Consider the following 26598-nt stretch of genomic DNA (forward strand, 5'->3'; position numbering starts at 1 on the left):
CATTTTCTTCTACGCATATCCAAAATATGAAACCAACTCCTAGCAACAGAACTTTAGAACTGATATAACATTGAAACCTTCAAGAAAAGAGCATATTCCTTCTTAAAAGACCAGCAATACACTTGCAATTTCTCCGGTGCAGCGGTAATCACTTACCATCAGGTGAACTGCGTGCTCGTTTGCTTCCTATGTTATAAAAAAAAGGATAACACATCAAAATCAATCTCGGTATCTTTAAAACGAGCTTTTTATAATCTAATCGTATCAGGAGGATCTAAATTTCAGTTGCTATCGATACTAAGAGGATTGCAGTCCCTAATCCACCAAGCGTTACAGTCGTTGCTATAAACATGAGCGGATTATCCGCAAATTATCAGTTATGAATCTCCAATAACCAGCGTTTCTAGGCAAGTGACAAAAGAATCTATCGATAGTCTTTTTTTTTTATACAACTTAGAATGGCAAACAAGCTGACGGCCCACCTGATGGAAAGTGGTAAACGTCGCCTATAGACATGAGCAGTACCATCGACATAACAGAGTATACTGTTTCGCCCATGATACCCCCCATGCGTTATCGCTATGTCCATGTCTATGTCCAAGTCCATGAAGTAGAATGAGACAGTGACGTCCTATGTCTTATTCCTTCTCATGCTAGCGCTACCCTGGACGATTCAGTCGATAGATTCTTTCTCCACTTGTCTAGTAGCACAGGGTTTTAATTATAATTAATCAAAAATATTTCCAATAATTTGGCGTATAGATTTCGGGATAGAATATCCCCTTCCTTTTTCTTGGATGTCGTAAGAGGCGACTAAGCAAGCTTATGGTGGAGGGATGGGCGACAGCATCCCTATTAAAAAATCAAAAGCCAAACTGCGGTTGTCAACTCGCCTGCCAAGTGTAGCAACTACTGGCAAAACCTCCTTTATGGAGGAGACTGTGTTCAACTGTGACTAGTTAATATCTGATACAGCAACTTCAAATAATACAGTTAAAATATTTTGTATTTTATTGGTTTTTAAATCACTCAATTGTACTACATCTGCTATTAATTTTTTTATACAAATTTGCTTTTTAAACAAATTTATACACACATTATGCATTATTTTTATGAATTCTGAATTGATTTTAAAAATTATTTTAGCATTATTGGTAAATTTTTTTACGACACAGGGAGCAAACGAGCATGCGGCGCACCTGATCACCAAAATCATTGCAGGTGTGCTGCCGCCCTTTTAATGCTCTTAATATGCTCTTTTCTTGAAGGTTATTATAATGATACTCCTAATATTGTTTTCATAATAATTTTATGACGTATAAAATGTTTTGCAAAAAGGTATATGAGTTATTTTATGACCTATAAGCAAAAGTCGAGTCCGTTCTTCTCAGCTGAACTTACATTCCTAATAGGCGGTAAAATCATAAAAATTGTGTATTCTTATTATTATATATATATTCTTTATTGCACTAAAACATACAGTAACAACAATAAGTTAATAACAATGTTAGCAAAGGCGAACTTATCTCTAAAAGAGATTTCTTCCAGTCAACCTAACACATGGCATAGGAAGTAGTGAGTGGGCAGTAGGAGTGCTAAACAGAAATTAAAATAAATATTTACATAAATTATAAATAATTACATATATATATATATATATATATATATATATATATATATATATATATATATATATATATATAAAAGAGAACACATCGATGACAGTCTTCTAATCATTTTTTATATTTAAACTAAATTGGAAAGATAGAATGATTTTAATCTTTTTTTGAAGGAACTTCTAGACGCGCTATTCTTAATACTCACGGGAAGTAGTATTATGTGTATGTATAATGTATATTAAATATGCTTGTAAAATAAATTCACTTGAAAATTTTACTTATTCTTATACAATTGCTAATTTCGTCATAATTTGCAAGCATGCCGTGGCTTACAGCTTCTACAGTACTTAAATATATATATTTTCTTTAATATAATTTTCTAAGAAACGTGCTATCATTATAGAATGAAACATTATATTTAAATTAGACTGGGGAGGCACTTCACTGAACAGAAATAGCGGTATTGGTTCAATCAAGTGAAAAGAACATTTTGACATATTAAGCGAAAAAAAAATCATTGAATAAATGAGAGGCCCCACTCAGATACTTACTCGTAATGTCCGTTTACAGTCTTGCCCCCCCCCCCTCACTTGTTATGCTTATTCACTCTCCCATAATACCGGCAATTCGTAACCAAAGACGAATGAGTTCAACGACTCGTGTAAATGGGAAATATAGAAACAGTATCGCAACAAGATTGTTTTTTTCTAAACCGATTTGTTTACAGGTTAACAGGTACCATTCATGTGTACTGGAATGGAATCGGGAGTTAAATAGATTTTTTAATGGATAATAATGGAATGGTAATCCCGCCTGCGCTAATGGTATATGCTGGTGGGGCACCAGTGAGGGATGATAGGCGAATATGAAAAGGCAGGTCACTTAGGCCATCGTGATGATTACACCTGGAATTTAACACGATGGTTTTCAGGGGGGACCACGTGGAGTTCGACCTGATAGGGTATATTGCTAGCAATAGGCTTGATAATGCGCATTACTAATAACAAGTAGGTTAAGTTAATGTTATTTATTTATAAATGTAACAATTTAATTTAATAATTTAAAATTTTGTGCGCCCTGGTTGTCTTTATTAAATAACTATTTCTAAAAACATGCTTGGAAATGTGAGCATTATTTTGACAATCTTCTCCGAGATAAATCAAAATTGCCGTACTGGCCAGATACATGCGGGCAGTGGCCGGAAAAAGTTGTATGAAAATCTATATCTGTCGTGTTTTGCGGCCAGATAAATTACTATATAAACTCATATCTGTCCTGTAATTTAAAAATGGAATGACCTTTTACTTCGAAACATGGCTACCAAGGAGGTAACTAATACAAGGTTTTATTAAAATTTTGAACTGGCTTGCAAATAGAAAACTGTTTATTGAAAAAAATAAAGGAACATTATGGCGCGTGAAAAATTATTTTTGTTCGTTATTCGTCATTGAACTTAAAAAGTAAAATTGTGTTTTTGATTTCCGCGCGTTGTTTGAGAAAAGTACTATACAAGCCTTGGCCACAACTAGGCATTGATGGACTCACGTATGTGTGCCTCGGCTGTGCCTCGGTCCACATTTACACGTTCGTCCATCAATGCCTCAGTTGCTGGCCGCTGCAGTAATGTACTAATTTATTTATTATTTATAGCCTTCCCCATAAAGGAGATTTTAGCTTTTTTTTTGTTTTTCATTCTTTTATCTCTTTTACTGAGTATTATGTGTATGTTTGTTTTATAATTTATGTGCTGTAAGAAATGCAAATAATTTATCTATCTATCTATCTACTAAGTACTAAAGTACTATGTTATATTATGTTGTGAACAGTGAAATAATCACCTAACATACAAGGAAAATACCAACGTACTTAGAACTTGTTGATAATCGCTTAAAAATGATTTATCTCCATGGTTTACGCAAGTAAAGAAGCGTTTCTCGCTACAACCCACTACGCCTGCTGTGGTCGTCATCAATCAAATTATTGTGATGAATAATAAACGAAGCAAGTTGTCAATTTTACCTAAAACGTGAAAATGTAATGAGCATTCTGTGAGCCGCCTTGCTAGCGCTACAGCCTGCGTTTTCCGATAAGTCAGCACTTTCCAAGTTGTTAGGTAACAAATCGCGTGTCACCCAACTCGACAGTGATGTAGAATGAGTACAGCCAGAGAAAATCTATATTAATATCATAAATATAAAATTTATTTTATTCCCTTAAGGGCTCGTCAAATGGTTAATAAATTTGACACATATATATGTAATATTTTAAGGCCGTATGGTCCTGGTATAAAATAGGTCATCCCTTCCTTTTCATGGACTTTCATGGACTTGGATATAGACATGGACATAGCGATAACGTATGGGGGGTATCATGGGCGAAATAGTATACTCTGTTATGTCCATGGTACTGCTCATGTTTATAGGCGACGGTTACCACTTTCAATCAGGTGAGCACTCAGCTTGTTTGCCATTCTAAGTTGTATAAAAATCCCCTAAGGGGGAGGCTTATGTTCAGCGGTGACCAGTTAAACTCTGATATGATGAAGATGATGTTACCATTAATTTGGCGTGCTGCAGCCAACATTCGAAGATTCATAACCTTTCATATTAGCTTTCAATAGCTTTTTAGCTTTTAGCCGTGTGGTCCCAGCGTTATATAGGGCACCTCATCCTATTCCGTGGGTATCGTAAGAGCCGACTAAGAGAGGGCGAGGGATGGGCAGGGGCGTCCCTCTTAAAACATCTCTAAAGCCTGATTGCGGTTGCCAATTCGCCGGCCAAGTTTTTTTTTTTATACAACTTAGAATGGCAAACAAGCTGACGGCCCACCTGATGGAAAGATCGGCGTTGCCTGTAGACATGAGCAATACCATGGACATAACTGAGTATACTGTTTCGCCCATGATACCCCCCATGCGTTGCCATTTCTGAGGACTCAGATGTTATTTCTCTGTACCCTGTAAATTCACGCCATATCCCACCCTTCAAACCGAAACACAACTATGCAAACACAACTATTTCACGGTAGAAACAAGCGTGCCAACTACTGGCAAAACCCCTCAAGGGGAGACTTGTGTTCAGCAGTGGACAGTTAAAGGCCGATATGATAAATGTAGTTTTATATAGGTAAATGAATTATTAAAATCGATTGAAAAGTTTTTAAGTTTATCCCTTACCAACGATCAATCTTTATAATATTAGTGCAGTACCTATAGATGTATCGAGAACAAACACTGCCGTCGTTAACTGTGAGATGACGAAGGTTGACAGTGCCACTGGGTGATGTTCCGGTACTGTACTCTGTTACCTATTGTACTCACTCCGCGGTGAACAGCTGCTCGGGAACCCTTGTCCCAAGAGCTATAAATGTTAAAGATATTTACATTCGAAGAAAATAAATTGCTTACAGCTATTATTGACAGTGTGATAAATTGATAAGGAAATAAGAAAATCCAGACCGCTTTGATTTTGACAAAACTTAATACTGGACCGAAATGAGAGTAAACTCAATTGATTCAACAAATAAGTTGCTTCTAAATAAAATTATTTCATATTATAACAAAATCGTTATGGGACCAACATCCCATATCAAACACATAATTGTTTTGTCCCTATTGAAATTGACTACGAAGTAATCATCATCATCATCATATCAGCCTTTAACTGTCCACTGCTGAAGATGATGATGAAAATAAGCCTTCCCCTTGGGGGATTATGCCGGTAGTTGTCACGCTTGGCAGGCGGATCGGCAACCGCAGTTAGGCTTTGGAGATATTTGAAGAGGAACGCTGCTACCTATCCCTCGCCCTCCCGTAGTCGCCTTGTGATTGTCCCCCCCTTTTGCACCCCTTATAAAATAACTACCCTCTTAACTAAACCTAACATGGAAAGCCTACAAAGCCTAAGAAAAGCCTACGAAGGCTTAACCTAATGAAAACCCATGAAAATCTAAAGAAAACCTACCCTAAAGAATGGCCTAACACCCTCAATATAACCCCGTAACTATGTTGCCTTATATACCCCAAACACCCTATGAATCATATAATCTTTACAATAAACATATAATATTGAACAGATCTTATAGTAGAACACTTGATCATCTGGCCAGATAAATAAATGTGTGATCGTCTAGTAATGTAGGACCTGTCTAGTAATGTTGTGTGTGTAATAACCAAAAGGTTCTTTAATTGGTATATGATAGGAGTTAAAAAATGAAGATGATTAATAAGTCTTTAAGGATTAAGAATAATTAATGAATTATACTCATAATTCATGTAACTAGGAAGTTATGTTAATTTAATAGTAAATTACAGAATAACTGTAATAATAAAAAAAATGGGGGAGCGGTCGGGCCCCTCACACGCCCGGACCAGTGGAAGACTTTCCAACTATCTATAACTCTTCCTCCAAAAAGGTAGGGAAGGGTATTACTATTTATTAATGCACTCTGATGGTAATAAGGGAATGAGTATTCTCAGTTCCAAACCAAACATAAGTACATTTACTTCAACATTACAGTGGCTCCACCAACCCCACGATGCTTCCAGTATAAATTGGTGTTTGCCAGAGGCAAAAGGATCGGAACTGAAATCCCAGGATCACTCCGACACGAGAGCTTACTCATGGGCGATGACCCTTTCAGTCCTATATGGCGACATAGAGATCACCCACTAACAGTACGAAACTGTTTCCCAGCGTCACCCTGTTACGAGCTTACTCAATGGGGGTTTCCCTTCGGCTCCACAAGAGATCAGACCAAGAAGCGAGATCACCCAGACACCAGAACTTACTTTGTTGGGACATAACCCTTCGGCCCTATAATGTGACATTAGAGATCACCTGTGAAGACAGTCCGATAGAGATGAAGATTTGTGTGATAGGGGATACCTTCCACACCCTGGAATTGGCCAAGCCATATAATGTTGATAATTGCTATATCATAACATAGCATTGTCAATTTAATATTATTTACTTAATACCAAGAATACTCAAGGTTCAAGTTACATCTGTTGATTAGGCCAGAGCCTAAGAACGAGTAGTCCAACCCATAGGTCGAGAGCTACTAAAAGTAATGAGTGCTATTGAATGAATTATAAGTCCAGTCAATTATATATAATATTATTGTTGATTAACCACATTGTGAATTAACCAATTATTTATTCAGAGAGATATATCTAAAGGAACTATAAGTCCTTTAAAAGACACTGATTAATCACAAGTTAACAACGTCTCGTGAAATAACCAGTTGGGTTTTCTATAAGTTTGAGAACACTAAGTCCAACAAGCTATTATTGTGTTGAGAGTAATAGAGATCTTTTGTAATATTTGTAGAGGTTTGATTAATCACATTGTGAAATAATCAGATTAAATAATTATGTAGCTTTATAGAGAGGACTATAAGTCCTAATTGGTTGTTGTCATAAGTACTGATAAATTACACATTAAAGTGCTAGGTCAATTATTATATATAGGTATATAGGAAGGACAATAAGTCCTATTTGTGTATGTTGTAGTAGTAAAGGCAATATATTGCATAATTATAATGTGAAAGATATAGATTAAATATATATTTGTATAGAAAGGACAGTAAATCCCATACAATTATTGTAGCTGTACTATAGTTATACTATATCTACTTCCTTTTAGTGTCTTAGTAAACCTATTTACTAAGAGGATTTCTCAGATAAACAAGTGTTTTAGTGTTTAAATCATCATGATTAAATCCCTAAGAAATTAGGTCTTTAAATAATTATCATATCATTTAAGTGAAATTTCTCATATAAATAATTCCAATATTTCCCCTACAGTTATTATAAAATAACAGAAAATTATATAAATTTTCTATAGACTTAGATATAGAATCATAACGTGTATAATCTCCTTTTGTTTGACATCTGTCACATTAATGACGTATTGAATGACGTATTGATGTATTGAATTGAATTTTGATTATCTATCACAACTGTCAACGTAACAAATACTAGCAAGTTTGTTTATTTGTATTTGTTTAATATAATTAAATATAAAATCATCATATATCAACCGTAACATACAACTAAATTATCAGTGACATAAATAATCATGGTTTACACCAGAAATAATTAATAGTATCCAGTAATGCTGCAGTTTTATATTCATATCAGTAGCCAAGCTTACTTTCAAATTCAAGAATGAACAGAAGATTAGAAGTTTAACATTCTTATTGCAATTGTACTTGCAATAATATATACATACAGTACTAATAATCAAGAACATTCCTCAAATACATGTGTGGTGAAGATTTCCCAATATGCTATCTATTTGATTCCTAACCTCTAATGTAAATTTATTAAAGAAGTGAATAATCAGTGTTAGTGTTTGCTTTATTAATATTTAAAGTAATTGTCCTAACTTGATATTAATAGGATAATATCTCCTTGGATACAGTCCGACATAAACATATAACTCAATAATTAAATTTATAAAATACTAATATTATATTTTACTACTTGTATATCTCCATACTATTCCCATAAAATATTCAAAACATGTATATTAAATATAAATCCAGTAAATATTCACTAATATTAACCCTGTCCGAACTTGTCTAGTCAATATAACATGAACAAACAACATACATACAAACCCCATCGCCAGGACAACTTCCTTTCTAAATATGAGCAAAATACATAGCCTCACAAGTGTCATACAGTACCAATTCCATACCGAACCCCACACCTAGTCAAGAGCAACTATAGTCAGAGAATCTTTCAGTACTTTTATTACCATTAGGAAATAAATCCACACCTATAATATCAGCATAATTAAATATTATTAGTAATCAGTAATACACACAGAATTGTTATTATCAGCTTGCTTACTACAACAAAATCAATATTAAAGTTTATAATAAATCAAGACAAAATATCTATTTAAACAATACAGGCTTGTTTACCATAAACACCCCACAGTCACATGAATTTATTTAGTAACACAATTAATAATGTATTAAAAGTATTACATTCACATAATATCACTTGCAACAGTTAAGCTGTCTCTTTGTACATCTGGTGTAAAACAAATCCCCACATGTAGTCATGGATAATCAAATATAGACTAAGAATCATTAATCTGGTCGACCGAGTAATGGTATAAAAACACTTCACCATGAAGCGTTAAGTATGAACAGATATTCCAAACCAACACTGTAATAGTGTAATAAATACAAATATTTCATCATCATCATCGTTTCAACCATCACCAACCCACGACTGAACACAGGCAAATTTCCACCGACTGACACAAGGAACGGCCCCACAATACACATAAAACAGTCACTCCAAACAATGGAGGTAGCCCACACCGCACTTGCACACACAGAGTCGCCACTCAATAACATCTCTGTCTCATCAATGGTTGTTTCCCCAGCAATGAGACCAGACCACAGCCACCTCAGTCTATTTATCCTCAATAAATAAATAATTTATAGTAACTAGATATGAATCTAGTTAGTATTATAATAGTTTAATAGCTGATTTAATAAGTATTTTCCAAAACTGGACAATTAGAACATTGAATCAAATTGATGAAGTTCTATCAAACGACCATATAATTGGATTTTGTATATGAGTAGTATAACGTAAGTACGTAAATTATATTGATGTAAACTTTGTTCAAATGTGATTGCATTTAACGATATACGCATTACCTAAAGGTATATGGACTCGACTAAATACGTATTTTAATAGTTGTTGGGAAAAATATCAAGTATAAACTTTGCCTGTGATCACAGTCAAAAATCTAACTACGTAGTAATAAATGGAACAAGCTCACCGGATTCTCCAGTCTTCCATTGACTCTTTTCACACACTTAATCGACAGTGACACACTAAGATCTTAAACCCCTTCATAGACCCAGTCACTCCTAGCTCTATCCCAGTTATTTTTTTTATTTTATTGCGCAATCCCCAAAACACGACTCCCGCGCCATTTTCCGTCCCTCTTTTTTTCTTTTATTGCGCAACTCCTAAAAAGCGACCCCCGCGCGCCCGCCGATCTGCCGGCTCTCCCTTTTTTTTCTTTTTTTTCTATTCTTTCTCTAATAACGTCATAGATTATGTCACCGAAGGGTAGATATTTCAATAATCAGATTTAGCCTATTATTCGAACTGAACTTTTCTCTAAATTCAATTTAATTATATGTTAACGTATTTTGGTATTTTATATTAAATTGATTATCGAATTTATAAAACTTTAAAGGCTCTCATAAACCTTATTAAACTGTGTTGTATGTATCTTTTTTACACCTGATGATTAAAAGGTAAACTATAATTTGGTTATATATAAAATATAATATATTTTTGTTTAATTTATTTAATTTTCTTGTGACATCCACTACACTTTGGAAACACATCAAAGGAGTTTCCCTTCTGTGTCAATATTTCATATATGGTAACGTCTTCTCTGTACACTATTGTGAACCTTGACTTTAAAGTTTGTTTATATTAAATAGCTCAGCTTTCGCAGCGGTCACCCATAGGAACCCCTGTTTCTTTTATGTACTTATGGTATTAAACCTATTGTACTATAGGCGAACCGTCACAGCCTCTTACGACACCCACGGGAAAGGAAGGGGTGGCCTAGTCTATACCGGGACCAGACGGCAGACGAAATAATGAACAGTATTAATTGTAAAAGAACCATCAGCAGGTACTGATTTCTAAACGTAATTTCTTCTTTCGTTCCTTTATCCCGTATCTACTTGATATTGGGACATCCTAATTATCATCAAGAAGAAAGGAAGAAAGTGAGTGGTGATCCTGTATAGGCGAACGCAGTCTAAGACGACCCCTCACTAGATAAAATGACAATTTCAAATACAGTACACGTAGTCAGTGGATGTAGATGGCTTGAAATCGTGGAACCGTTCTTTATGGCAGTCTATGGAGAAAGCCTATGTCCAGCAGTAGACAGGTAATAGCTGAAATGATAATGACGTCATTTGGAATGTCTTTTTACTTGAGTTTTGTTAATCTATAGATATTCTTATAAAACTATCGCATAATACACAGAAAAATTGCAGTCGAATCTCCATTTACCATATATTCACAAAAATTCATATCTTTTAATAGGGTTTGCCACATTCTATACAGGTCGTATACAGAAATGTCGTTCACATATGAAACATGTACAGTATAATTTATTGAAGTGTGTCATTTGACCGTCCAATATCGAGGGCGCGGTAATATTGCGAATGAAATCTGGCGATGGACTGTGGCAATTGGCGTTTACTGTCCGAACGCGGGATTGGCAACGATATATCTTCAGCCGGCCGGCGCGGTACTTGCCAGCAATTCATGAGAATTATATCGGGAATTTATTTGATTGGGGTCAACAAATATACTTTTGAAATTGGTCTCTTATTTATTTTACTCGTTGGCGCACAAAATAAAAAGCATGAAAACAATACAGAAGTAAATAATCCAGATTGTGCTCTGAATAAACCAACTTTAATCAAAATTATATCAAATTTACTCCAAAAAGAGTAAATAGTAGCCCATTTATAAAATCCATCAAACTGTTTAAGCTACACATTACCCCAAAGATCCAGAACTGCGCCATAATTACTTACTTTAAACTGAAATAATTAACATCCATTAACCAGAGAAATGAGCCTTTTTTCTCATAAAAAAATTGCTCGAAAAATTAATACCACTTTAAATCTCACATATTAAACTGGACAGCTGATTGCACCATGTTAGTTCAAACAAATTTTTTTCTTGTAACAATAGACGTAAATGTTTTTAAAAAAAATATTTAATCGAATTACTAACATTAGCTTTAAAAACATTGTTACTAATAAATATTAATGGACCAAAAATAACTATACTGTCTCGAGTGTATATACATGAGGGTACATCTATCAGAAATGTCAATTGCGGTCAGTATCGAAGGAGCGGTGAACGAGAACACACGTGCCGCGGAGCGTGCGTGCATTATCGAATCAGTGCAAAAAATAGTACATAATCCTTTGTGTACGTCTTTAGGGTTCATATACAATATCAATGATTTCAATGTTAACCTGTACACTGTAAAAACTCCTTTATTTAGTGGTTGGAAAAAATCCTTTTCCATAGCATTTTTTTGGTTCACGCACAAATACTATTTCATATTTGATGGCACAAAGAGCGTACAGTATAAAGGAATAGAACTTCTTTTTCCGCATAGAAAGTTGTACGGAAATGATTCTTGCTTTATGTGTCACAATGATTTGTTACTAGGAGTACAGACGTTTCATCTGTATAATATGTAATTTACAGTTTAAAATATTTTTAGATACATAGAGTTCAGTCGATAATATTGTTCACAAAAAGTATGCAAGAAATAAGTATGCTAACCAGAAATATAATAGTCGTAAGCAAGTCTGTTCGAAAAAAGATGATTTGAATTTCATAAATTTGATATATATATATATATATATATATATATATATATATATATATATATATATATATATATATATATAACAGTGATAGTATCGATATCCCAATCAGTGAACATATCATGGTCATACGGACGAAATCTGGTAAAATAATAGGAAATAAAGCTAGTTCATAACAAGCGTATTGCAACACTTCGATACGGACCCTGTTAGATGGAAATTGAAACTTTGTAGGTAGGTTTCTAATGAAAAATCTTTTCAAGGAGTATGAAGGAATATAATTTATTGTTCATACAATGCAACATTTTGGCGATAAATTAAAAAGTTACTTTGTAATTAGCTCTAGAACTGTGGCAATTTGGTGGACCTAAAGTAATTCAAAGAACTATATACTATGTATAGGTATCAATAAGTCATTCTACAATCGATAGGACACTAATATAGTTCTATCTGTTCTCCTTTAACTAAAGGTTGTCTGTAAGAGATCGCCCTAGCGATAAGACCGCCTTTTGTACCTTTATATGTACATTTTAACCTGCACTTTATGCTATTATATCTGAGTTCAATTGTTCATATGTCATTGTTTATTTTTATGTTTTTGGTGCAATAAAGAGTTAAATAAACAAATAAATATAGTATTTTATTATTGGGTTTAATCCAATGTGTTTTATATAAAATTTAATAAAACTAAGGTCATGTCTGAGTAGGCTCTTTTAATTAGAGCGGAATTTAAGAAGCAAAGGAGATAGATAAACACTCTATTTCAGCCATTTATGACACAAGTAAATTAACAAACGAGCTCATGCAATCAAATTAATTACACCTTTTAATTATTTTTTTTTTATGCAACTTAGAATGGCAAACAAGCTGACCTGATGGAAAATGATAACCGTCGCCTATAGACATGAGGAGTACCATGGACATAACAGAGTATACTGTTTCGCCCATGATGCCTCCCATGCGTTGCCATTCCTGAGGACTCAGGTGTCATTTTTATTGTTTATGATTTTCTTATATATATTCCATGTACAGACATCCAGTTATATCTACATCTACACTAATATTACGAGTATAAAGAGGAATGATTTGTATTTTTGTGTGTATGTTTGTAATGAATAAACTTAAAAACTACTTTGCCGATTTCAAAAGTTCTTTCATCATTAGAAAGCTATATATATAACTATACCCTGAGTAACATTGCCTATATTTATTGCTAGAAAAGATTAGGGATCTTTACTAAAAGTTTAGTAACGTAACTCAAGGTGTAAAAAAATGCTATAAAACATCTTTCGTCGCGCGCGCTGTGCAATCTATTGGTGATAGAACAAAAGTATGTTCTACAATATTAAAGAAAATATCAATAACTACAAAAAACTTTGCGATACTATATGTCCAACTATTATCGTTATGTCACAATAATCACTTTTTTTAAATGTTCTGAAAATATCCTTCAGTGTGAAGTCGGGTCGTGCTAGTTATGCATATAGATTATTATTATATATATTCTTTATTGCACTTACACAATATATGCGACGATTAGTTTAACAACTTGTTAGCAAGGGAAGGCTTATCTCTGAAAGAGATCTCTTCCAGCCAACCCAGTATAGTTAGAGAGAAAATAATTTGGGTAGTCCAGTGCAGGAAAGGTACCGGTGAAAACAATGTAAATACAACAAACACAAATCGTGAAAAAATATATAAATAAATAAATAAATACGTAAATAAGTGAATAGATAAATAAATATACATATGTATAAGTGCATAGAATCATCATGTACAATTGATTAAAAGATGTGATTTCAGTCTTCTCTTGAAGGAAGTAATGGAAGGACTATCCCGTATGTCAGCAGGTAGCCTGTTCCACAGTTGTGCAGCACGAAATGTGAAAGAGTTTCCAAAAAACTGGGTCTTGCAAGAAGGGAGTTCTAAAACTTTGGACTGGAACAGGCAAGCACGCTTGGGACGTGTGGGAGGGGGCAGGATTTGAAACCGGGAACGGAGTTAAGATGGGAAGTAAGATGGAGTGTTGGGATTATTAAGAATATTATTAAAAATAAAACATGGCAGGGGCGAGTCTGCTACCGTCACCACGATTAATTTGTTATTCCATCATTTGAAAGATAATCAGAAATTTAAATTGACATAGAACTACAAATAAAGTATGTAAACTAAGAAATTGTCAGAGACAACTTTCAAAGAAATATAACCGAAACTTTGCACGTACATACCGGAAAGATCGTCCCGGAATAAAAATTAAGTTTGAAAAAAGTTGGGCTCGTCCCCAATTACTAACAACTACCACTTCGTTACACAAACTAAATTAAGTTTTAAGTTTTCAAAGTTTCCGGTAAAAGTTCTAATGGTATAATTTAGGAATTTTATAAAATTAGTAAAGGCCAATACACGAGTAAACCTTTCACAAAATAAGTAACTGAAATCGGCTCCTAAATACTAAGATATTGATTGTTGAGACTTTCAACTTAGAATGGCAAACAAACTGACGGCTCATCTGATGGAAAGTGGTAACTGTCGCCTATAGACATGAGCAGTACCATGCACATAACAGAGTATACTGTTTCGCCCATCATACTCCCCATGGGTTGCCATTTCTGAGGACTCAGGTATTATTCCTCTGTACCCAGTAAATTCACGCCATATCCCACTCTTCAAACCGAAACACAGCCATGCAAATACAACTGCTTCACGGTTGAAACACGAATGGGACAGAGGTACCCAAGCAATCGACTTTTGTACAAAGTCTCCCTCTGGTGTATTATCATAATTAAACCTATTTCAATATTTACCAACCGCGTTACATATACCTTAGCTTACTATATCAATAATATATGAAATCTATCGGTGTACCTTATCTCAGTTTTTTTTTAAACCACTGAGGGAGCAAACAAGATACGGCCCACCTGATGGTAAGCGGTTACCGTAGCCTATGAACGCCTGCAATACCAGAGGTATTACGCGCGCGTTGCTGAAGAAACCTCTTTACCCCCCTTTTGAAGAACCCCATGCTATAGTCTCTTGGGAAAACCTCGGCAGGGAGCTCATTCCATAACCTGAGTGTTCGTGGGAGAAAACATCTCTGAAACCGCGTTGTACGCGACCATTTAGGCTGTGAGGTATGAGGGTGAACTCCCTGCCGATGGCGAGCCTTACGATGATAGGAAGTGGCCGCAGGCATCATGTTAAATAATTTCTCTGAGCACAATCCGTTGTACAGGCGGTAGAACACGCAGAGTGAGGCAAAATCTCTCCTAAGACTTAAGGGTTCGATACCGCTTGTGAGCCTGGGAGCATCGATTATCTCAGTCTGATTTTAGCAAAAAAAAACCCAATTATATAATCTATAAGTAGGTATATTTATATATGTATATTTATATTTGTATATATGTATTTTTTTTACATATTTGTATATTTATGTAATATTTGTTTAATATATTCATGTATGTATATTTATATAATCTCTATTGTATGTGTTATAATTTTTTTCACCGCATAATAAAATTTCTGTTTTGCCAAAGGTTGACTGGGAGAGAATGCTATTTAGTATTAAGTCCGCCTTTTGTACCAGACATTTTTTTTTTGTAATGTGGTCAATAAAGCATAAATAAATAAATAAAATAAAATATTTAAAACTTCAAAATTGCAAACATATCATAAACTTTCACATTTATAATATCAATAAGCCCGAATATTATTACGGCGCCGCTGTGCGTACATTTTGCTTCGCTACATTTCTGTAGGTAGCAGTGAATATTTTCTAAACACGAAACTTTGTATTGATGCTCACCTCGGAAGTCCATACACGCTTTATACGCCGAAAAGGGTTCCGTACCTTTCCTTTGTGGTTAATGGATACACACATTGTACAGAACTTTAATGTACTAAGCAGTGTGATATAAATAAGGTTTTTTTAATGGATGATAATGGAATGGTATCCCCGCCTGCGCTATCGGTATACACTGGCGGGGCACCAGTGGGGGATGAGAAATAAAGATGAGACAAGTCAGTTAGCCTATCGTGACAAATTTACCAATGAATCACGATGGTTTCCAGGAGGCACCGCGAGAAGATCGACCTGATAGAGTATATTGCTAGTAATAGAGTTGTAACTGGAAAATGGAATGAATGTGAGGAATGAAAGGAAAAATGGCAGTAAGTAATGCCATTAAGAGACTACCGACTAAACCGTCTTTCAAAAAAAGCGTTCACGCTCACTTTTTATCTTTATCCGAGCAGTAAGTGCTTTATATTATTCCCAAATTCGTGTATAATATAGTATATATCATACATGTATAAGTATGTTTGTTATTCATATATATTTATTCGTTTATATATGTAATTTTAGTATGTATGTATATCAATAATTACTAGTACCGCATTAGAGTATTCTGACACTTCCCTATGGTTGACTGGGAGAGAATGCTTTTAGCGTTAAGTCCGCTATGTACACATATTTGTACTAATGAATAAATAAAATAAATAAATAAAATAAATGAAAGGAAAAATGGCAGTAAAGAGTGAGGGAAAAATTGGAAGGACATAAAATCAGATAAAAAATGCTGCACTCCTACAGGGGAGCATTAAAAAGAAGTAATAGAGTTGATAATCCCCATTACTAATAGTTCCTTTTCCCTCCATATAAATAAAGTTGGGATTTCCGGATTCTTTATTTTATTTGTGTCACGTATAACAAACAGGGACTTCGGTCGTGACAAACACTAATAAATAACGAGATGTCTTGACTAATGTGTCTAATGAAATATTTGAGTTTAGAATCGCATGTGTAGACTTTACTGTTATGTAGCAACTATATCTCTTTGGCGCACACAAAAAACGACAACTACATATAATTATAATTAAGAGAGTGTTTCAATAAAAAAAAAACTTTAGTTATGGCAATACTAGTTAATTTGATTTCAAACTAAACTGCCGGACTAATATTGATACAATTGATATGGGATCAGTCTGTAAGTATATTTAATTATTTTATTTTTTATTTATTTATTCATTAGTACATATATGTGTATATATGTACATGGCGGACTTAATGCTAAAAGCATTCTCTCCCAGTCAACCATAGGGAAGTGTCAGAATACTCGAATGCGGTACTAGTAATTATTGATATACATACATACTAAAATTAGATATGTATATAAAAGAATAAATATATATAAATAACAGATATACTTACACATATATGACATATATTATATTATACACGAAATTGAGAATAATATAAAGCATTTACTGGTCGGGTGAAGTAAAAAAGTGAGCGTGAATGTTTTTTTGAAAGACAGTTTAGTCGGTAGTGTCTTAAAGGCATATTTTGTCTGGAAAAAAAGAATTTTCTAAATCAATTCACAACTGACCGAGTTCTGAGGTAATAAACATTAAGTATCTCCATTTTGAATTTAATCGCAAAAAAAAAATATAAAAAATTGCTTCAGAATTACCGAAGATACCTATAAAATAACAAATTAGTCTAAAAAAAATATACAGGTGAATTGAAAAACTCCTTTACTGAAACTCGCTTAAAAGTAGACAACATTTTAAACTTTGGTAAAATTTGAATTCAGTTAATTAGGCAAATTTTAAACTCCAGGGTCAAACTGTTAACTCGCATTAGCGCGCTTATCAGGGCCAATAATTTAAGAATACTAAGTTACAAAAGAGCGTCATAAATTGACAACTTATTTGCATAATTGCTATAATTCCCCTTCTCGCCGTCTACAGCCTTCTATTGTCCCCCATAATGAAGTTCAGCCCCAATAAGAGGCAATCCTAACTTATTCTATCTTGATTTCGTTGATTGCGACTTTTGATTTACAAGCTTTACGTTTCTTCTGGCCAATTTTCGTGTTGACTTCCATTTCTACCGTCATTACAATACAATTGTGATGGAAACTGACACCGTTTCTGTTCGCCAGTTCAAGTTTCAACATTGAATTTGTATTTTCTAGATAAATTTACTCAGAGTTCGTTTGTTTCATTAACTTCGTTACAAAGCTGTCTTCGATTACGTCGATGTTCAATTAGCTATTCGTTTCCTTTCATTCTATGGTCGTGATAAAGTTTATTTGATAAATAATTAATTGGAACTAAACTTAAAGCTATAATATTTAGCGTTATCGTATTTCTGTGGAACGTTTATTTATAAATAAATTTGACGTTTGCACAAATACCGAGTAGCTCAAATTGCCTTAATAGATATTAAGGATCCTCTTTGCTACCTGTTTGTTACCATCCACAGCCGCTTTTATATTATCCGTACCACAGCCTTTCCCATAACCTCAATTTAAGCCTATTTAGTAACGTTTTAATTTCGACTTGTAATGTAATTATGACTTGATGAAATTAATGTAGGAGGATTCATGGATTCGTAGTAAAACAAGCTCGGAAAGAGTTTTTAACGTTGAGTTATTAGACAAAATAATGATGGATCGTTAAAGTTTATAAGAAAAATAATTTGTTACACAAGTTAAATAAACCATCTTGAAAGTCAGAAGCGATAATGTTTTTAAGTTAATTATAACTTGAAAATTATATTGGGAGGTTAAAAAATCATTATAAAATAATCCGACTTTTTGTGCTTCGCTTTATTGACTTTTACATTCATTAATTCAATCAAATCCCATTAGATTTAATTAATTTTATGTCATTATCAAATTTATTAAAATTGTATTAACCCTTTCAAGATAAATATTATATAAGCAGGTTTATCTACATCAAGTAACCATAAATTAAAAGTTGGCGAAAATAAACCGCTGTTTAGCGGTATATATCGTATCGTCTGGCAGCTCGCGTACTCTCTTCGTATACCTTCACACTGTCACCATTATCAAGCCACCCTTCACGCCGATCACTTCACTCCTGTCGTGACCACGTGGTGTAATCCACGTCGAAACGTCGGCAATAAAGAAGCAAGTATGCAGATACTATTTACCTGTAATAACTTTTACATCGCGTTAAGTCCCATTTCTATATTTAAAATATGTGTAAACAATGCGAAAGTTTAAAATTAACCATCGTGGATTAATCTAACTATAGTCTTGTAACAATAGCTTCGTTTGGACGTAATTAACTTAGTTCCTAAGAGATGCAGCGGTTAGGTATCATATATTCAGCAGTTAAACCCCGCCCGTTCAAACTAGGGAGCCTTAAAAGGCGCCGAGCGAGAAACTAATTTTGCCCTCATTTTAAGCAGCACGGGGTTATGTAATTTGTTACAATTAAACATGAGTTTGTGGGATATCTTGTGTATACTGTTTTGATGATAAATAGTTCTTATACTATATTTAAATAAAGATAAGGGATTAAAATAGAATTTGTGATCAAATTTTACTATAGAAAGTGAAATGGAAAGAAAAATATACCAATAGCGAAAAGAAATATAAAAATCTTATTTTTCAAATTTGTCTTAATTTTTCAACGACGTCTATATACCAGTAAAACGGGAAATTTTATGAACTTTTTACTAGAAGGAGACTTTGTACAAAAGTCGTTTGCTTGGGTACCTCTGTCCCATTCGTGTTTCGACCGTGAAGCAGTTGTGTTTACATGGCTGTATTTCGGTTTGAAGGGTGGAATATGGCGTGAATTTGCTGGGTACAGAGGAATAACACCCGAGTCGTCAAAAATGGCAAGGCATGGGGGGTATCATGGGCGAAACAGTATAGGTACTCTGTTATGTCCATGGTACTGCTCATGTCTATAGGCGACGATTACCACTTTCCATCAGGTGGGCCGTCAGCTTGTTTGCCATTCTAATTTGTATAAAAAAAAACTTACTATTTTTGCCATTTCTGACAATTGATTCGTTTCGATCTTCGTTCGTCGATCATTCGACATGTTGTCTTTTCCTTTTTTATCTTGTTAAAATATTCCGATGGAGTCATCGGGAATGGGAATGTCTTATTCAGGGTGCATACGGCGTTTTATGTCACAGCGTCTCGCCCCTCGCCAAGCTCACACCGATTCGAGTCTACACGGACTATGCGAGATTTTTTCTTTTTTTTCCGATGAATGAAAATGGAATGGTAACCCCGCTTGCGCTAACGAGATACGCTGGCGGAGCACCAGAGAAGGGTGCTCGATGAGAATGAAAACAGGCCAGTTAGTTCATCATGATGAATTCATCAGGAATTAACCATGATAGTTTCCAGGGGAACCGCGGGCGGTCGACCTGGTTGGGTATATTGTTAGCAATGGGATTTTAGTCTCCATTACTAACAATCCCTTTCCCCCCGGACTATGCGAGTTGTAGCCCGCAGTGTGAGACGAGACGCTGTAACGTAAAGTTCTGTGTACAATTTAAAACACTTCAGGATATAGCCAACACAATTGTCACAAACAATAACATAGTAATTTCATAATGTACATATTATAAAAATCCGTTCAGAATGAATGAAGACATGTTATGCATACACAGAATAAAAAAACTATAAGAAAATATTATTTTTCGTACGATCGATAGAATTTCTTTTTATATTAATCCATTTTATTTTATCACCATTGAATTCGTTTATTAATTCTTATGTTTTTTTTAATAATGTTGTAATATTTAATATTCCCATCATTTTCTTATTTTGAAATGAACTATTAAAATAATAAATTTATTAAAACATGAACTAAACATTTTTTTCTTGTTTAGTGAAGTGTCACACACATCCGTCTTCTAGTTTTCATGCTAGAATATTCTGTGTACAGTAACCCGACTAAAAATATTTAGGGCCACAATTCAAATATTTTTTTTTAAACTAGAAATCCGACCCTTTTAGAAAATTTATACATATAATAAAAAAAAGTTTCACTAAATTCACCTGATCGGTTGTTTTATAGCATTTTATATGTGATTCTTTAGCTCGATATATATATATATATAATTTATAAACTGATTGAAATAAACAAACACTAAATGTGTGTTAGTGAAAACCGCATTAAAATCGGTTAAGAGGTTTCTGAGATCAGCATGTACAAACACATACAGGAAAGAGACATAAATACTAAAAATTATTATTTTGGGTTCTATTGCGCTCATAAAGTCCCCCTATAACAGATTTTCTTATATATCTTCCATGTACAGACAGCGACCAGTTACGATTTTATTATATATATATCGATTTCTAAAGCAGTTACATATCTAGAAGCGACTACTCTTTCATATGTCTGAAATGACAAACAAATATAAGATAGAATGTGAATACAATTTCCACAAATCCTTTGGAATTAATTTACGCGCTCATATCTTCTGATCCCTTATATAAATCATAGCGTGACACCTTATCCATCATATTCCATCAGGTAGCTTCCTGTCAGAGAAAATCCTTGCGAGCTCGCTCCGAGGTTGTTTAATAAAAGGTCTTTCACGTTATGGCTGCTGTTTATTATTACACTATTACGTACACTGTGGTAATACTAGCTGGCCGGGGGTAAAGGGATTGTTAGCAATGGAGTTTGACAGCCCCATTGCTAGCAATATACTTTATTAGGTCGACGTCCACGTGGTTCCCCCTGGAAACCATCGTGAACAATTCTTGTTGAATTCGTCACGATGGGCGAACTGCCTGCTTCATCCTCACCTATCATCTCTCACTGGTGCCCCGTCGGTGTATACCGATAGCGCGGGCGGGGTTATCATTCCATTATTATCCATTAAAAAAGTCAATCATCTGATAATTCATGTGATACCACCTTTGTATACAACGAGGGGGCCCTAAAAACTCTTGATATTACACAGTTGAAGTCGGTTTAAAAACTAAACTATTGAATCGATTTCGATAAAATCTCCATAGGACAAATCTGTAAGTATACCCTTTCAGATAAAAAGAAAACTAAAAATCGGTTTACAACTGACGGATTGATGAAGTGACAAATATAAAAAAAAATACAACTAAATTGAGAACCTACTTTTTTGAAGTCGGTTAAAAAGATATTACATAACACTGGTCCGTGTTCCTTTCACAATATAATATTAATAATTAAATTTGATGCGACGACAGCGTTGACAGCACTCGGCCGCGGCTATCGTGTTTCACAAACGATAGAAGTGGTAATAGATTCGTTTAATTATTTAGCTATTTAAAGGGTCACTCCCTAAGACGAGGTAGAAATAAATCAAAGTATTGATTTTATATGAGATAACGAGGAGCTGTGAGAGCTGTCCATGATCCCCGGCTTAGAAGCGGTACCGAACCCTTAAGTCTTAGGAGAGATTTTGCCTCACTCTGCGTGTTCTACCGCTTATACAACGGATTGTGCTCAGAGAAATTGTTCAATATGATACCCACGGTCACTTTCTTCCATCGCACAGCTCGCCATCGACAGGGAGTTCATCCTCATATCCTACAGCCTAAATGGTCGCGTACAACGCCTTTTTAGAAATGTTTCCTAACACGAACACTCAGTTTATGGAATGAGCTCCCTGCCGAGGTTTTCCCAAGAGACTACAGCATGGGGTTCTTCAAAAGGGGGGTAAAGAAATTTCTTCAGTGTTGGCAACGCGCGCGTAATACCCCTAGTATTGCAGACGTACATAGGCTACAGTAACCACTTACCATCAGGTGGGCCGTATGCTTGTTTGTCACCTCAGTGGTATAAAAAGAGACAAATTTCAATAAGTGTAATCATCTTCCTACCCTTATCCCAATTATTATTTGGGGTCGGCGTAATATGGTTTTTATCCGTATTATGTACAAAAAGATTTGGCTTATAGTTTTACGACCGGCCGCCTGGGAATGCATTTGTTAGTGGTTTCTGCCACCTACGGTATGGATGAATGGATTGAGGAGGAATAAGGGACTAATGTGGAAAAGAAAAGGGGGGACACTGCAGCGGCTCGGGAGGCCGGGGTCGCATACCCGTATGCTCTTATTTTAGAATCGGACAGATTTCTAGAGAAGAACACTCATGACGCTTATAAATTTTAGTAAATATAATGACTGAGGTAAAATATGTCGGTACTCCTTTATGCTTCCTGGATTACTTATGATATGACAAAAAAAAAACAAGTATTAAAAAACTTTCGAAGAATATAGTAATGTTGTTTGTTATATATATATATATATATATATATATTCCTCGCGGTATTTTTTTATACTACGAAGGTAGCAAACAAGCATACAGCCCGACTAGTAATACTTGGTTACTGTAGCCTATGGACGCCTGCAACACTAGGGGTGTCACGTGCGCGTTACCTACCTTATTTTATACATCTGTTACTTATAATTAATTCCAAACTTTTCCGTCATTGACGCGTATTTTAAATACCCAACCGGGATTTAACGCGACGCAAATAACAATACACCAGTGCAAGAACACCAGTGTCTAATTAACAAAAATGTTGTTGGACCATCTAATAGAAAGTGATAACCATAACTATACCAAACTTATAGACATAAGTAGCACCATGGATACTACTGTATACATAGTAATCGTTGAATAGCCAGTTGTCCTGCGTTGCCTCTCTTGAAAACTAAGGTAATATGCCTTCGAATCTTATAACTACACTGCTATTTCACTTTAAAACAAAACACGCTCATGTAAGTACAGCTGCTTCAGGGCAGAAACACAAGTGGGACAGAGGCATAGTTCACAAATTTTATACAAATTCTCTCTCTGGTATTGGTTTACGTAATATTTGGTATTTAGTTATATGAAGTATGTTCAATGCTTAATATTTACTGCGAAAACTTATTTCGGATACTACTGAAATACTCTTATCTATCTTCTACAATAAAAATAATAATGATCATCATCATCATTATCATCATAACAGCCGTTAACTGTCCACTGCTGGACATAAGCCTCCCCTAGGGGATTTGCCAGTAATTGCTATCGCAGTTACTTTTTGGAGATGTTTTAGTAGCGACGCTGCTGGCCATCCCTCGCTCTCCCTTAGTCGCCTCTTACGACACTCACGGGAGAGGTAGGAGGGACCTATTCTATGGCAAGACCACGCAGCCTAATAAAAATAATATTAATGCTATGCAAATACCTGCAACAAGTTGCCGCGCACGTATGCGTGGCCAGCGCCTAACGACCGCACTCCACTTCGCGGTCAGCACAGACTCGTTGCGGAGCACCAGCATCCACGAGCGTACTGCACAACGCGCCAAACATAATCATTATCCTCCAATTTAAATTGTCACATTCTAATCCTTATTAATATTGTAAATATGAACATGAGTATGTTTGTTTATTGTTAACTCTTGGCATCTTAACCACATGATAAATAACCAATTGATAAACACATACACAGCATCACGTCGTCGCAAAATACATTATCATGCCTATGGGTCTCCTGTTGAATGCTGTTTACAATACCTAGATAGACAATTGTTTCTTATATTTATCTCTTACTATATCCACTTCCATAACTCACACATGTACACCCGTTATGGTGGCCTTTAATTTCGCCCTCAATCAGTATATAACTTATACGAACGTATATATTTTACCTTTCAACTAAATATAAATAAATTCTATATATTAATTGAAATAATTTATAAAAGAACTGGTCACGATTCAGAAACGAAATTAATCAGTTTTTCTGCTTTCATACGCCTTATAATACTTTGGACGGAGACGTAAATATAATATCTATTTTTATATTAACAAGTTATGAAAACGTTATTTGGTAATATAATAATACAAAATCGACATCAGTTCCAAGAAGTTTCATAATTACATCATCACAGTAAGACTCCTGCTACGTACGAGTATCAACTATACATACAAGGTCTTTAACAAACTCTGTAATAGTCGATTCCAATCTTATTATTTGCATAGCTCTAATATAATCTCCTTAAACCGTCCATCACTAGCAAAACTTCTCAGATAATATTGATCTACATCTTCTAATATCCGCTGTAACAAATATTATGTCGCCCGGGTCCTGATCGGCCGTAACTAAATAAGTGTCAACGGAAATTAAATACATACAGTATTTACAGCTCTATATACGTCCGCTTTCTACACGCATAATATTGGGGGAAAACATACAATGGCAATAAATACGACTCTCGCATATAAAGTACTTTATACTGGTCGGTATTAGTAAACAAGGGCTTGCAACGTTCAACGTTTTAATCAATCGTAAAAGTTCCACGAGGGGAGACTCTGTAGAACTCGAAAGGACACATTATGTTTCCATCTCCAAGCAGTCATGCTTGTTGTTTCAATTTGAAGCGTGGGAATATTGTAATGAAATTACTGGGTATTACTTTAGTCCCTAGAAATGGCCACGCATTAAGATTACATTGCGTTCCAATGCATTATAGAATCTTCAATATGCGGTTCTCACTTATAGACAACCGCAACTGTTTTCTATCAGGAAAATAGTCAGATTCTTTCACATTCAAATTGTACAAAAAGATCCTAACTCAACATTATTGGAAAAAAGGGTTTGTTATTCATGGGGTCTAACAGCCCCATTGCTAGTAATATACCCTATCAAGTCGATCTCCTTAGTAATTACTGCGTTTAATTCTTGTTGAATTGGTCGCAATAAACCGACTGACCTGCTTTCATTCTCACTGTGAACAATGAGGGGTCATTGGTGACCCCATTACATTTTTGCCCATTAAAAAACCAACATTACTTTTCTCTTTTTTCATAAAAATCAATAAAATAAGGGGAGAGTTCGTTGAAAATAGGATACATTGAAACAACATTTGGACCAGTTTACTGACTCTGAGTTTGAGACTCACTGTCTCAACTAAAAGACTTTATCTCAATGTTTTTAGATCTTGGATTTAAGGCAAAGATAATCCTTACTGTCCTCACCAATTATATAAACGTGAGAGTTTGTTTGTTTCTTTGTTTGTTTGTTACGTCTTGGCGTCTTAAAAGTTCAACTAATTATCAGAAAACTTGGTCTGGTCAGTCAACATATTTATTTTTAGCCCCCAAAATACAGGTCTGACCGATGACTGAGATAGGTCCGGGGTTTGGGGACCAATGATGATGCAGCTTTTTCATAACTAGGTATAAGCTCTGGTATAAGTAATATTTCTGTTCTTTTCTGTTCCGGGTCTTTTTTGGTAATAAACGTATTGTTTATCTTGGCCACGCGGACGATGTTACAGGCAAAAACTAATGTAAAATAATACCTGTATTAAGAGGTACATTTGTGAATTGCAGGCAATATGGCTCATCGTGCTCGGGCAGTGATGGCTTCGGGCGCCCTGAACACAAACACACGTGTGTCAGTGATGGCGGCTTGCACACTGTATAATAACAGAAGACATATTTTTTTTTATAACATACGGAAACAAACGAGTATACTGCTCACTTGATGCTAATTACCATTACCCATGCGCATCCGAAATATCAGAGGAATTGCAGACATGTTATCGGCCTTTTAGGAAGGAATATGCTATTTTCTTGAATATTTTAATGTCGTAATAGTTTGGAAACACTGCTTCTGGGACTTGGTGTTATCTATATTATATCCTTCTTCTAAAAGGTTCTTAAATAAATAATTAAACGTAAAAGGACCTTAAATAAATAATTATTTGGGCATCATATATGAGCCAACCCTCGAGCC

At 34.8% G+C, this 26598-nt stretch overlaps 1 protein-coding gene across 1 annotated transcript in view; it reads right to left on the reverse strand.

Annotated features, from left to right (window-relative positions):
• Nucleotides 1–24126, reverse strand: part of LOC116413117 (uncharacterized) — a 67102-nt gene extending 42976 nt beyond the window's left edge. The window contains exon 1 of the mRNA XM_052891869.1: nucleotides 24046–24126. The gene's annotated coding sequence lies outside the window, so the exon portion shown is untranslated. The remainder of the gene's footprint in view (nucleotides 1–24045) is intronic.
• Between the last annotated feature and the right edge of the window lie 2472 nt (nucleotides 24127–26598).

The sequence above is a fragment of the Galleria mellonella genome, unplaced genomic scaffold, assembly GCF_026898425.1.
Source record: "Galleria mellonella isolate WM207_F2 unplaced genomic scaffold, CSIRO_AGI_GalMel_v1 utg1073, whole genome shotgun sequence".
In the NCBI taxonomy this organism is placed as follows: domain Eukaryota; kingdom Metazoa; phylum Arthropoda; class Insecta; order Lepidoptera; family Pyralidae; genus Galleria; species Galleria mellonella.